This window comes from Leucopleurus acutus, assembly GCF_964270905.1.
Source record: "Leucopleurus acutus genome assembly, chromosome: 6".
Taxonomy (NCBI): Eukaryota; Metazoa; Chordata; class Mammalia; order Artiodactyla; family Delphinidae; genus Leucopleurus; species Leucopleurus acutus.
The window spans coordinates 26,213,120-26,227,608 of NC_139149.1; positions in this window are offsets into that span (position 1 = coordinate 26,213,120).

Below are 14,489 nucleotides of genomic sequence, written 5' to 3' on the forward strand. Positions count from 1 at the left end.
TGTAGAAAACTGCCTTTTCACACTGCTGGTGAGAATGTAAAGTGGTTTAGCCTCCGCCTCCCCCCCTTTTTTCTTATACAGTAAAAGATTTAAAAATTCCTCTGCCCTTTGATTCACCAAGTCTACATCCAGGAATTAATTCCAAGGAAACCAATGATAATAACAGTGAAAAAGCGTCCAACCCTACCATACATGCCCTGCAGTAGAGAGTGGCTAAGTCAGTTGTGGTTCACATACATGATGGAATACAGCAAGGCCACTAAAATGATCGTGCGGCAGTCAATTCACTGACATTGAAAGATGTCCCTGATCCAGCTGAGCAAAAAATATTGGATAATATGTTCAATACGTGTAGCCTAATCCTGTTTTGAATATCTGAGAATATGTATGTGTGTATCTGTATATACTTGTATGTTTGTATATATGTGCATATGCCCATTAACAATGGCTTCTCTGAGAAGTGGGATGGTGACTGCTTCCAACAGAAATCCATCTGGTCCCTCACCCTTGTTGAGACATCAGAAGACCCCTTGGTGTCAGTGCATTTAGGCTTCCTAACTCTGCCCGCCATCCCTGGGTTAGTGGTCTCTTGTTCGGGATTTTTTAGACCCGGCCAGGCTGGCTTCTGGCTCCTACTCTAAATTTCTGCCTGCTCCGTGTTTCTGATTATTCCACTTCTGCCCCGTATCCCCCTTCCCCATCAGTCCCAAGCTGCTCACACCACTGGAGTTTGATTCGTCACTGGTCCATGAACGTCTCCTTTAGTTTCCTGGCTGCGGTTGTTCTTCACCAAGCTGGTGCCTTTGGGACTTGACTTTGTTTGCCCTCTCCTGGTCCTTTCAGCCATGCATATGCCCGTTTAGCCAGCTTGCTGCTGTGGTTTCCTCGCCACCTACAGTGAGGCCATGCCATCTGTCTGGCTTTTGCTCGTCTCCGATGTTTCTTCCATCTCCTGTACTATTCCCACCGCCCCCATGCCTTCAGCTGCCCACATGGCAGGACTGTCACTCGTTCCTGGAGAACGTCCAGGAGGTGTGGGGTTGAGCGGCAGTGAGCTCGCCTTCCATGTGGGAGGCCTGGCTGAGCTCCACGCGGCTTTGCGGATGACCCTGGCCTGCCATTCTCTATTAAGCATGGCTTGTGTCTGGGATGGATGACATTGTCTTTCCATGGAGAAGTGGGGGCTTAACTTGTGCAAGGAAAATGGCTTCACTGACGGGTAGGACAATGGGATTGAAGGGGAAAAAAAATGTTCCAGAAGCCAGGAATGATTTAGTGCTGTACTTTGAAGGCATTATTCTTTCTCTCTTTTTCATTTAGGATCTCTACTGTTTGTCCAAGAAGACCTAAGATATCAGTGGAGACAAGGTGGCAGAACCACAGACATCCTTATGCAGATGAAGCTGGGTGTGAGTACCATCTGCGGCAAGTTGCTTACCCTATTTGATTTTTAGTTTCCTCACTTGATAAAAAGAAACTTAGTAATAATAGTTACTTACTGTATATTTACTATAAGCCAGCCACTCTGCTAAACCCTGAATCCTCCTAACAAAAATATAGTAGATTCCATCAGTTTTCCCTTTTATAGGTTGGGAAAAGGAAATTTTAAAGAGCTTAGATGTCCAAGTTCAGACAGCTTGTAAGGCATGAGCCAATATTTGAACCCAGTCAGCCAACTACGAGCCCACACTCCAAGTCTGCACTGTTTGCCTCTTCTATGGACCAGTGTAGGTGAAGTACCTCATTCAATGCCAGTACATACTAAGTGCTCAAAAATTGTCCCTCCGAGGGCCATCCTGAGTTGACATGAGGTCAGACTTTAGGGTCAGAGATTCTGCTCTTCATGGATATCGCCGGACAACAAAAACCCAGGAGGGGCTGGCTGCCTCTGTCCACCTCGTATCAGCGTCGGTAGGCTGCAGGCTGTGTCTTTCATTCCCTGTGTGACAGTGAGCAATGAACTTCCAATTTATGGTCTCCCACTTTCTTTATGGAGCCCTTGTTCCTATACCCCATCAATCATTGTCACTTTGAATTTTCGCAGTGTTTTACAAAATCAACCTGTGCTGATCTTTCTGTTGGTTTAAAACTCGTGCAGTGAAGATCTATGCATATGTTGTCTCCCTGAAATGGGCATTGTACTGCATAGAATCTTCAACAACAAACCCTCAACAATTACATCAGCTACTACAACAATTAATGTTTCGCCACCACATAGGCACCCACGGTTTGGTGCACTAAGTGCTGAGTTCAGGGGTCTCAAAATCAAATTCCTGTCAGGCCAGCAGCTTAAAGGAGGAAGCAGGCCAGGTGGATAGCAATGAACCTAGAGCCCGTGGCCTCAGCAAAGGGGTGACTGCTCTGAGCACTGGCCGGGTGTTGCCAGGCTGGACTGCAGGCTCGCCTTTGTCAGAACTTCGCCTTTCTCAAGAGAGTTGTAAATACGGATTTTTATGTGCAATTTCTCAATGTAAAATGTTGGCAAATAATTCATATTTTTAAAAAATAAGTCCTCATCTGTTAGCTATATACCATTTGTTTTTTACATTCTCTGACCTAGAGCCCTTTTAGGTCACTGAATGAACAGTACACCATAATAAGAGTATAAACTGTGATCCTAGGAAAGTGGATATAACCAAAGGTTTAAGTATCAGAGGTCTCTAAAGAACCATTGTCAGGCCATTGCCACTTAGAGCGGCAGCACGGGACCCCAAAAGCCTCACTAGTGGGCCAACGCTAATTGCTGTGGCCTCCATGCTCCTTCCAGGCTCTCGTCCTAGGTTCCTTATTCTTGTTTTTGTGGCTTCAGCATTCCTTGTGTTCTGTTCCGGCCTGATCTTCCAACTGAGCCCAGCTGTGTGCATTGGCTCACTGCAGCTCTGCAGAGCCAAGGCTTTTGAAACCCAGGTGGGCTCCATGAGCCCCCAGAGCCTCAACCTGATGCCTGTGTGCTCCTGCCCCAGGGTCAGCTTCACCATCTCCTCACCAGGAGTCTTTGAGGTAGAAACCACGGGTGGATACTAGCCATGTCACACAGACACTAGGTGTCCACACTGGCCAAAGCGCACACAGGGACCCTGAGCCAGGATCTCTCCTGGCGCTTCTGGGGCCCAGCGGGGTGTTCCTAGTCATCACTAGATGCAGCCCGACCTCATGGCTGCAGTGAACTCCGCGGAGTTCTGAACAGCTGGTTCAGATGGGATTGGGCGTGGATGATTCCTTCTCTGTCTGGCTCCGCCCCTGGGACTGGGATGAATGTTGACATGAGAGCCCATGGCAGTGGGTTTTCCAAGAGGAAAGGCAAGGTTATGTTCTGATGGGAGAGAGGTCTTTCCAGAAGCCTGGGGGATCCGGCCATTTGGGTTCCGGTTCACCGATGGGTTGGAATAGGTGCTTTAGGATCAAAGCTGTGAATAATCAGAGGGTATTCGAGGCCCATTTTTATGTCAGTGTCTAGGGCCCGCGCCAAGCCATCTTTAAAATTCTCTGGTCTATTAGAGTCGATTGCATCATTTTGGTTCATTTTCTGTCCGACGAAACCTGTGTATTGAAGTTTTCTGTTGGATGAACACTTACAGCTTCTCCACATCTCCATTGTTTCTGGACCACTTGCAAATATTGACCAGCACTGCAGTTAGCAAAGCAAAAACATGGTAGTGGATACCCAAGGAACTCACACTTTCCGGGAAAAGACAAAACCACTGATACCTATTTTTTAAATCTGAGGGCTTCCAACCAATGAAGCCCCTTCTTCTTCCCGGTAAAGCTGTTGGAGTCATTTGAAGCTGCTGGCCCAAGGCCACTTGGCACAAGGAACAGACCGGGGCTTCTTGCCCTCGCCAGGCTGGGCAGCCGCAGTGTCCTGTGATCATGCACTGTTGGTCTGGCTGGGTGGCTTCCCCCTTGATCCTGTCTTAGCCCCCGGAGTCCACAGAGCTGGAAGGGACAGCATCTGGGCCTTGCAGAGCCTTCAGGTCCAGGTTTGCATTTACTACAGCCAACAGTTTTCAGTTTTGACAAGTTAAACAATCTTCTTGGTGTCGTGGTGTTTCACCGTGAAGCATCAGCACAAGTTGTGTGGAACAGAAAATTCACGACATGGATTTGTTGAAATGAGGTAAGAGAGATGCTGGGTCCTCAGACGAGTGGGCGTCTTAGTGCTGAGTTCAGGGGTCAGTGGATGATCACCAATCATCACAATTGCTAATCCTGGGCTCAGGAGGGGAAGGGTATCAAACTGTGATGAGTGGGACCTGGGCTTTCATTTTTTTTCCCAAAGGCAATCAGTGATAGGTGAATCTGGGCCAGCACACTCTTTGACTTGGACCTCTATCATTCATTCCTCAAACATTTATTGAGCACCTACTCTGTACCGGGGACTATGCTAGGTGCTGGGGAATAGACTAATGGATAAGAAACATCATTACTGTTCTTACGGATCTTTTGTTCTAGTTATGAAGGGCAGTAAACAACGTAAGCAGATGTCACGTAATGCTATCTGCTTAAAGAACGTTCAGTCGGCTAATGGGATAGAGAAAAGCGGGGAAGGGGCTGCTTTGTGAGAGTTGGGCAGTGAAGGGCACTCCAAGGGGGATGACGTTTAAGACCAGCAGGGGCACAGGCTCTGAAAAGCCACCATGCTTGCTGTGTGCAGGGGAAGAAAGGGGACCCATGCAACCGGGGAGCAAAGGAGAGGGTAGGGGAGACAAGCTCAGGAGAATCTACGTTCAGGTGGGGCCTGATGGGCATGGTCAGGAATGTAGATTTAGTTCCAATCGCCCCTTTCAACCACGAGGAAGGAAGGTGCTGGGTTTAGAAAAGCGGCGTTAGTCACGGGCTCATGGATGGGACTGGACAACTGTCCTTGTTAGTTACACGTCCCAGGTTTACACCAGAGAGTGGCCAGATTTGTGCCCAGACCTAGGTCTGTCTACCCCAAATCGTGTGTCTTTCTGACCCCGCTCTGCCTCCCTTTCTACCTGACACTGAAGACAGAGGTCGTGTGTTATAGAGGATGTGGTTATGGGTCACACCAACGCCCACTATGATCACATAAGGCTGAGCCTCAGGGTCCCCATCACACAAAGGGGCCTCAGGTGAGCACATAGTCTTCAGCTGGGCATTACCTGTGAGGGAAGTTTTCACAGTCCAGGGGTAACAGGGCTGAGAGAGGAATTCGTGACAGCGTCAAAATAACTGAAGTAAGGAAGAATGTTATGAGGGATAGAGTTACCTGTTTTCACTGAAGACAGAAGACAACACATTTCTTGTAAGTAGAAATTCTTAACTGGTGTCCTTAGACCTTGAAGGGATCCATGAGAACAGCTGTGGCATCCACAAGCTATCTTCCATATTTCAAGAATCTCTAATGTCTAATGGAACCACTTTGGCAGAGTCTACTGTGTAGCAGAATCTATCTACCAAAGCTGAATGCTGAATACACACATACCCTAGGGCCCAGCAATTCTTCTGCCAGGGTATTGTGTACCAGATACAGGAATGCTCGTGTATATTCCCACAAAAGACAGGTACCAGAATGTTCAGAGCAGTACTATTGGAAATAGCCAACACCTGGAAATTACCCAAATGCCCATCCATAATAGAACTGATAAGTAATTTGTAGGATTTTTTTTTTTTCTTTTTTTGTGGTACGCGGGCCTCTCACTGCCGTGGCCTCTCCCGTTGCGGAGCACAGGCTCCAGACGCGCACGCTCAGCGGCCATGGCTCATGGGCCCAGCCGCTCCGCGGCATGTGGGATCTTCCTGGACCGGGGCGCGAACCCACGTCCCCTGCATCGGCAGGCGGACTCTCAACCACTCCGCCACCAGGGAAGCCTGATATGTGTGTTTTTAAATTTTAATTCAATTAAAAATTTTAAAAATGCTTAATGGAAATTTTGTGATAGTCATTTCTGGTTTTTATTGCATGCCCAGTGAAATACGACTTTTCATAGTCTAAGAGGAGAGAGGAAATTAATTGTTGCTGGAAAAACTGTTTGGAAGGCAATACTTTTTAAAACGTGGGCCCAGCCCAGGGCAAAATTGATGGACGATTTTCTGCGGGGATCCCTCATGAAAGTTTTGGAGCCAGTGAGCCAAACTTGCAAAACAGGCTGTCTCACTGATGGCATGCTTGTTTGAGTCCGTGGCAAGTTTCTGGTATTTTCATGAACACTATAAGAGAATATTGTCGTTCTAAGATGACTTAGATTCAGACCTTGCAAGACGCAGGGAGATGGGTTAATGATCATCATTTCCTGCTGGCATGTTTTAGACTGGCTTGTTACGAGTTTACTGTTCAGTGAGAGTGAGGTGTGGGTCCCAGTTCCTCCGGGTTCCTCCCCTTCCCTCCATCTGGAGAACTGCAGGCAGCCATCTGTGTTGTCCAACACTTGGCTGCCCCCTCCTGGTCAGTCGTTAACAAGGAGGACCTTAGGCAAGGGGAGGAACCGTAGCTGATTGAAAGTGAGTTTGTCACTTGGATCAGTGAGACAAAGGGCTTATGTTCTGCTCGGACCCTGGCTTATTGCTCCTCTTGGCGCCTGGGCAACCTTCTACCATCTGCCAGCCAGCCAGCCAGGCCAGCTTCCTGCCTGCTGTGTGACTCAGTGCGGGGGGGCCAGGCAGTCCATGGGACTGATCCAATTCATCCTGGTTTTGCAAAGACAGTGCCAGCACGGGGGTTACTGCAGGTGGTGGTTGGGAAGCGAGAAGCCTCCACCACTGTCCTCTTGCTCTGTTCAGTTAGTTCCAGAACCATGGTGATAACTTCACTCCGCATGCCTGGAGGAGCAGAGGCACAGCTGTCTCATCTAGAAGGACACGAAAACCCAAATGCGGGGAAGGAGGTGGAAGGGGTCAACAGCCGTCTTCAATCATGTGACAGTGAGAAGAGTTGGAGAGCCACCAGCCTAGGCTTTGGACCCTAAGACTCAGCCAGTGGTGCGAGCTGGTGTGATCCTACTAACCAGCAGCCAATCTTGTCTTTTTTTTTTTTTTTTTTTTTTTTTGGGATATGCGGGCCTCTCACTGTTGTGGCCTCTCCCCTTGCGGAGCACAGGCTCCGGACGCGCAGGCTCAGCGGCCATGGCTCACGGGCCCAGCCGCTCCGCGGCATGTGGGATCTTCCCAGACCGGGGCTCAAACCCGTGTCCTCTGCATCGGCAGGCGGACTCTCAACCACTGCGCCACCAGGGAAGCCCAATCTCGTCTTTTATCTGACCTCCCCCCCACCGATTCAGGGGGTAAATCCAGATTATTTCTCAGCCAAATTTAGGAGTCCATGTCTTCTTGCTAATGATTGGTTTAAGGAAGAGAATTTATCCCAAACCTAGTCAAAGAGAAGAGAGAGGAGATATATTAAAGGATAGCTGGTAAATGTTCCCTCATAGGAAAGAGTGGCCTCACTGTCTTGTCTTGATGTAATTCCTAAAATGGCTGCAGCCATGTTGTGACCATGAGGATTGCAGGTCTGGAGGTAAACTGACACATTTAGGCTGCTGGGGGAAAGATGAAAAGAACCTGGATCCCTCAGGATACCTCAGAGCCCTTAAACTAAACAAGCCTGAACTGTCCCACCTCAGGGCTTCCCATTATGGGAGCTCATCTGTTTCCTTATGTTTAAGCCTACTGAGTTTGAGGTTTTTGGTCCCTGCAGCCCAAAGCTCCCTAATTAATCTGAAGCTTCAGTCCAACTTTTCCCCAGCTGCATGCAAATATTGTCAGTTTTCAGCTAGAAAATTTTACCTGGATATATCCTGTGAACCATTATTTTTCAGGTCCAAAAATATCTAAAACTTACCTACTTGTCTTTTCCTCATATCTACACCTCAAATTTATATTAAAATTAGTAATTTTTGACTTCTTCTCCTACTTCCAATCTGATAATACACCACACACATATACACATAATCACACATTTTATTTTAATAATCATATGCAATACAATTTTCTATTATTTATGAAATGCTTACTGTGTGGCAGGGTGTGTACTAGGAAGTTTATGTACATTTATATAAATTATTATAAATCCTTAAAATAGCACTGAGGATAGACCATTTTATCTATTATACACCCATTGTATATCTTAGAAAAATAAAGCACAGAGCTGTTAGGTAACTTTCCCTAAGTCACACGGCCTATCTCGGGCAAATGGGGATTTGAACACAGGAAAGGCTTCCCCCTATGGATGCTCCTCTTCTCTCATCACCTCTTCCTTTGGACGTGTCTTGCATCTCTCTTTTCATTTCCTCTCCCACTGTCACTCTTCAGGTTTAGGCCCAGTGTCTCATGGCTGGACTACTGCAATGGAAAAGGCTTATAGACTCCCTTGCCTCAAATCTTAGCTGCACGTCCCTGCTGTACTGATTTCCCTACAATTGTAGTCATTCCACTTGAAAATCATCAGTGATTTATCATCATCTGTGTCAGCAGCCACCGTGGATGGCAGGTAATATAAACGTGTAAAGTTTGTTGAATGTGAGACACTAGGCTCTAACTTGCTTGAATTGGGACCAAATGCCTTTGCGAAAGCTGGGCAGTTCAAGTAAAAAGCTATCGGTTGGCTACCAGTTTGTAACCAACGGCCTTGAAGGCAAAATCCACACTTTTTAATCTTGGCATTTAGGTCATCTAAAACTGAATCCTCAGCTAACTTCCTCCTGTCATTTCCTACTTACCACCCTTCCGAAGTCTCTTACTCAGACACGCGTGTCTCCTTCTCCCCAAATGGTCTTGACACCTACGCTCTTTCTTTTTTTTCTTTTTTTTAATTGTTTTGTTTGCACCACACAGCTTATGGGATCTTAGTTCCCCAACCAGGGAGCAAACCGGCGTCCACAACAGTGAAAGCCCGAGTCTTAACCATTGGACCACTAGGGAATTCCCTTGACCCCTACACTCTTTCTCATCACTTTGTTGCAGGACTTTTGTCCATTCCTTCTTACCTTTTGCTTGATGGCCATGACCCAGCTCTAGTCTCTCTTCCTTGACAAGGCACTTTGGGGATCACATGAGAGACTCTCTGGGCTGAGGGTTCAGGTCAGGCTCCAAGATCATCCTCAGCGGACACGTGCCACTCCTTAGTTTGAATTCTGCCGGTGACAAAGAGCTCAGGACTTGTTAAGACGGCGCAAGCCACCATCGAGCAGCCTCGCCTGCTCCACGTCCTGCCATAGCTTGAGCCACATCTAATCAGCCCAACATCTCCCTTTTGAGGTCAGACAGGACAAGCCTGCTTTTTCCGTTTGAATATTGGAAGGATAGCAGCCATGTCCTCCGTCTTCTCAGAATCCTCCATGTTCAAAACTCTCTCAGTCTGTCTCAAATCTTGCCTGTATTCTCCAAGAGAGCAGATGCAGTGTTTGATGGTCCGAGCAAGTTCTGAAGCCCTATAAGGAAGCATTTGGCTTCTAACAATGAACAGGTGGTCAAACCCAAGGGGGACAAAGTGGAGAGAAATACGAAGGGGGCACAATTCACAGAGCGGGAGCCATTCCATTGGAAAGCCTTCCCCGCAGAGTAATTGTGTGTGTGTGTGTGTGTGTGTGTGTGTGTGTGTGTGTGTGTATGTGGAAGGGGAGGTCCTTATGTGAGGTGGAGTTGGAGAGTTGGAGAGTTGTGAGAGTGTGTGTGTGTGTGTCTGGGAGGGATGGGTACTGGTGCTGGGGGTGGAGGTTTTTCTTTTCCTTTATGCTTTTTTTTCTGGAACTATACTTGATTTACAGTGTTGTGTTAATTTATGCTGTACAGCAAAGTAATTCAGTTATATAGATAGATATTCTTTTTTATATTCTTTTCCATTATGGTTTATCACAGGATATTGAAAATAGTTCCCTGCACTATACAGTCGGACCTTGCTGTTTATCCATCCTATATATAATAGTTTGCATCTACTAATCCCAAACTCCCAGTCCATCCCCCCCTCCCCCTTGGCAACCACAAGTCTGTTCTCTATGTCTGAGTCTGTTTCTGTTTCATAGGTATGTTCATTTTTCTCATATTTTAGATTCCACATATAAGTGATATATGGGATTTGTCTTTCTCTGTCTGACTTACTTCACTTACTATGATAATCTGTAGGTCCATCCCTATTGCTACAAATGGTATTATTTCATTCTTTTTTTCTGACTGAGTGGTAGGGTGGAGGTTTTTCCGAAACATCTGCCTGAGGGAACCTGAAAAGTCTGTTTTGCTGATAGTGTATTTAATCTAAATCTGTAGATTAGGCAGCGGCCACAGTGGATTTTGGTATATTTAGCCATCTCCTTGCATTGATTATCTGTGGCGCTTTCTTGGCAACTAACCTCATCCTTCCTTGTGATCCTGTGAGCTGTTGTGTCATTGTTGGCCATGTTATTGAACTTCCCATGGGTGTCTCTTGTTTGCCCGCGTAGAGGGTAAACCCCTCAGAAGGAGGGACACTGGCACTGAGTCTGGTGGCCCTCGTAACTCCTAGCAGGGTAGGGGAGCGGAGCACAGGTGCTCACAAGCATTTGTTTCAGACTCTCAGGGAATAGAAAGAACCTTAAATACAATGGAACAATTGCCCGATGGGCTCTTCAGGTTGAATCAGACTGTATCTCAAGGTTAAGGGTCTTTAAAAGCTATCTGTCTGAAAAGTCTTCCATTTAACTGAGAAATGTTTCCCTGTGGCTTTTACCAGTTAGTGTACACAGAGCAAGGATTTCTGTTCCTTCAAGGAGCCCTTAGAATAGACAGCTATTGTGTCTCTTCTCCTGTATGTAGTGTGTGTGTAGTGTGTGTGTGTGTGTGTGTGTGTGTGTGGTGGGAACATTATCTTTCCTGTTGCAAATCATTGTAATAATGGGCCATGCCAATGAAGGGGTCTATAAGTAATGAAAATTTGTACATTACATAAGCAAATTTAATATAGAATTTGTATATTCAAAAGAAGAATGTAAAAAAGAAGATATGATTTTGTCTTCAGTCATGGTAGGGTTTAGCTGTCATTTTTATTTGCATTTCTTCTTTTCCATATCTACTGGTATAAATTTGAATTAGGGATCTTTAAATTAAAAAAACTTTTTTTTAATCTCAAAAAGAACTTCTCGAACCTAGGGGCAGGACAGGAATAAAGATGTAGACGTAGAGAATGGACTTGAGGACACGGGGAGGGGGAAGGGTAAGCTGGGACGAAGTGAGAGAGTGGCATGGACTTATATATACTACCAAACGTAAAATAGATAGCTAGTGGGAAGCAGCAGGAAGCAGCCTTTTAGCACAGGGAGATCAGCTTGGTGCTTTGTGACCACCTAGAGGGGTGGGATAGGGAGGGTGGGAGGGAGACGCAAGAGGGAGGAGATATGGGGATATATGTATATGTATAGCTGATTCACTTTGTTATAAAGCAGAAACTAACACACCATTGTAAAGCAATTATACTCCAATAAAGATGTTAAAAAAAAAGGAACTTCTCTGTTGCCCTGAGTTGATGACAAGTACATGGAATCCTGGCAGAGAGAGCTTCCATTCTTTGGAGACCTCATCCCAGGAAAGACTAAGTCGGGCAGTAATTTCCACCTCCTGTCTTCTTGTTCTCACCTCCTGGAGGCTCCCGGTGTAATCCAGTGCTTTGTCTGACACTGAGCTCCATAAGGCCTATTTATCGCCTATTTATCGCTAGCTCCTGCGGAGCTAGAAAGGTTATTCAGAATGGTGTCCAGGCCTCCAAAAGATGGGCAGAGTCTGTGCATTTAAGCCTTGGTTTCTGCTTCAGTCATGAGCCAGGGCAAGAGAGGATGTAAATTAAAAAGGACCAGTCATGTGCTCATCAGTGCATTCCCTGGGCATTGGCCAGGAATTGAAAAGAGTAACTTTGTTTTATTTTCTTCTGAATACTTTTCTATGCTTTCTAATTTTTCTTTAGTGAGCATATATTCATTCATTCACCTCTTTACTAAACAGCTTTGAAGTCCTTACGGTGTGCTAGGCATGTGCTGGGTATTGAGTAAACAATAAGTAAAAAGAAGTTCCTGTCCTGAAGGAGCTTATCATTGGTAGAGCAGTCGTTTTTTTGTTTTTTTTTAAGAGCAGTTCATTTTAGTGAGCAATTACTACATGACAGGCAGGCATGGCACCAAACATTTTACTTACATGATAATTTATATCCTCCCAAGAATTCCACGGTGTAGAAATAATAATCCTCGTTGAAAGATGAAGATGCCAAAGCTTAGAAAATATAAGCAACTTTGCCAGAAGCTGTTAAGTAGCTGGGCCAGGGTTGGAACTTGTGCTAGGTTGTTTTTCTGGTCACTCATATTCGGTGTCCCTTCCCCCATCCTCTTGACTTCGAGCAAGGCCATGTGAGACTTTGACCAGTGAGAGGAGAGTGGATATCCTTTCTGAGCACCTTTAAGATCATCGTGCAGTTTGATTGTTCTCTGCCATGATGACAGTTCCAGGTAGAGGCTGCTATGTGAGTCTGGGTTCCAGAGTGAAGGTGACAGAGAGCATGGCTACCGCCCATCCACAATGGGCACATAGAGTGAGTTTATTGCTGTTGGAAGCAAATCCTGGGGTCATTTGCTCTGCAGCATGACCTTCTGACTGGCACAGAACCTTTAAACCATTAGAGCAGAGTATCTTCTTTTATATCATTTCTATAATTAGAAATCAAAACAGTAGAATTTGGAGAAGGCATTATCCGGGCAGGATTTTTCAGTATAAACTATTTATATGAATGTCAAATATTTTTTGTGTGTGTGCCTTATCTGCTACCACTCCTCCGCTGTTAAAATCTTCCATAATCAGGGATGTTGACTAATCATCTCCGGGACTCATCCTGCATCTTGCTGTCTTGATGCCCTTGCCGATGCCTCTTCCTGGAATGTCTTATAGTTGAATTCAATCCTACAAGCATTTATTGAGCATCTTTGAAATGTCCGTTATCCTGGTCCTCTGAAGTCCCAAACTCCTACCTCCTTCCTGAAGCCATCCCTGATGACCCCAGGCCCATGTGATCTCTCTCGCTCTCCCCCAGACTCTAATACCATTGTTTACCGTACATGATATGTTGCTCAGAACTGTTTGCTATCATTTTTAATTGAAATAAAATTCACAGAAAATCTACCATTTTAACCTCCTTAGGCGGACAATTCAGTGATTTCTAGTGTATTCACAATGTTGTGCAACCATCACCACTGTCTACTTCCAGAACACTTCCATTAACCCCAAATAAACCTCGAACCCATTAGGTAATCACTCCCTGTTCCTCCCTCCCCGCAGCCCTTAGCAACTGCTAATTTACTTTTCTTTTCTTCCTGGATTTACCTATACTGGGTATTTCATATAAATGGAATAGCATTTTCGTGGCCTTTTGTGTCTAGCTTCTTTTTCTAAATTGAAGTATAGTTGATTTATAGTGTTGTGTTAGTTTCTGGTATACAGCAAAGTGATTCAGCAAAGGACAGCAAAAAGAATATATATATTCTTTTTCAGATTCTTTTCCATTATAGTTTATTACAAGATATTGAATATATTTCCCTGTGCTATACAGTAGGACCTTGTTGTTTATCTATTTTATATATAGTAGTTTTATCTGCTAATTCCAAAACTCCTCATTTATCCCTCCTGCCCCCTTTCCCTTTGGTTTGTTTTCTATGTCTGTGAGTCTGTTTCTGTTTTTAAAGTAAGTTCATTTGTTTAGATTCCACATATAAGCAAAATCATATGATAACTTGTCTTTTTCTGTCTGACTTACTTCACTTAGTATGATAATCTCTAAGTCCATCCATGTTGCTGCAAATGGCATTATTTCATTCTTTTTTATGGCTGAGTAATGTACCACATCTTCTTTATCCATTCATCTCTTGATGGACATTTAGGTTGCTTCCATATCTTGGCTATTGTAAAGAGTGCTGCTATGAACGTTGGGGTGTATGTATCTTTTTTAATTAGAGTTTTCTCCAGCTATCTGCCCAGGAGTAGGATTCCTCGATCGTATGGCAGCTCTATTTTTAGTTTTTAAGGAACCTCCATACTGTTTTCCATGGTGGCTGTACCAATTTACATTTCCACCAACAGTGTAAGAAGGTAGCCTTTTCTCCACACTCTCTCCAGGATTTATTGTTTGTAGATTTTTTGATGATGGCCATTCTGACTGGTGTGAGGTGATACCTCATTGTAGTTTTGATTAGCGTTTCTCTAATAAGTATCTAGCTTCTTTTTTAGCATAATGTTTTCGAGATTCTTCTATGTTGCAGCATTTATAAGTCCTTTACTTCTTATATGGCTGAATAATATTTCATTATATAGTCATACCACATTTTGTTTAACCATTCATCTGTTGATAGACATTTGGGTTGTTTCCACCTTTTGGCTATTGCATATGGTGTTGCTACTGTAAACACTGGTATACAAGTTTTTGTGTGGATATATGTTTTTATGTATCTTTTTAATATATACCTAGGAGTGGAAATGACTGAGCCATCTGGTAACTCTAGCTTTTTAAGTCTCTGCTTTTTATTTTC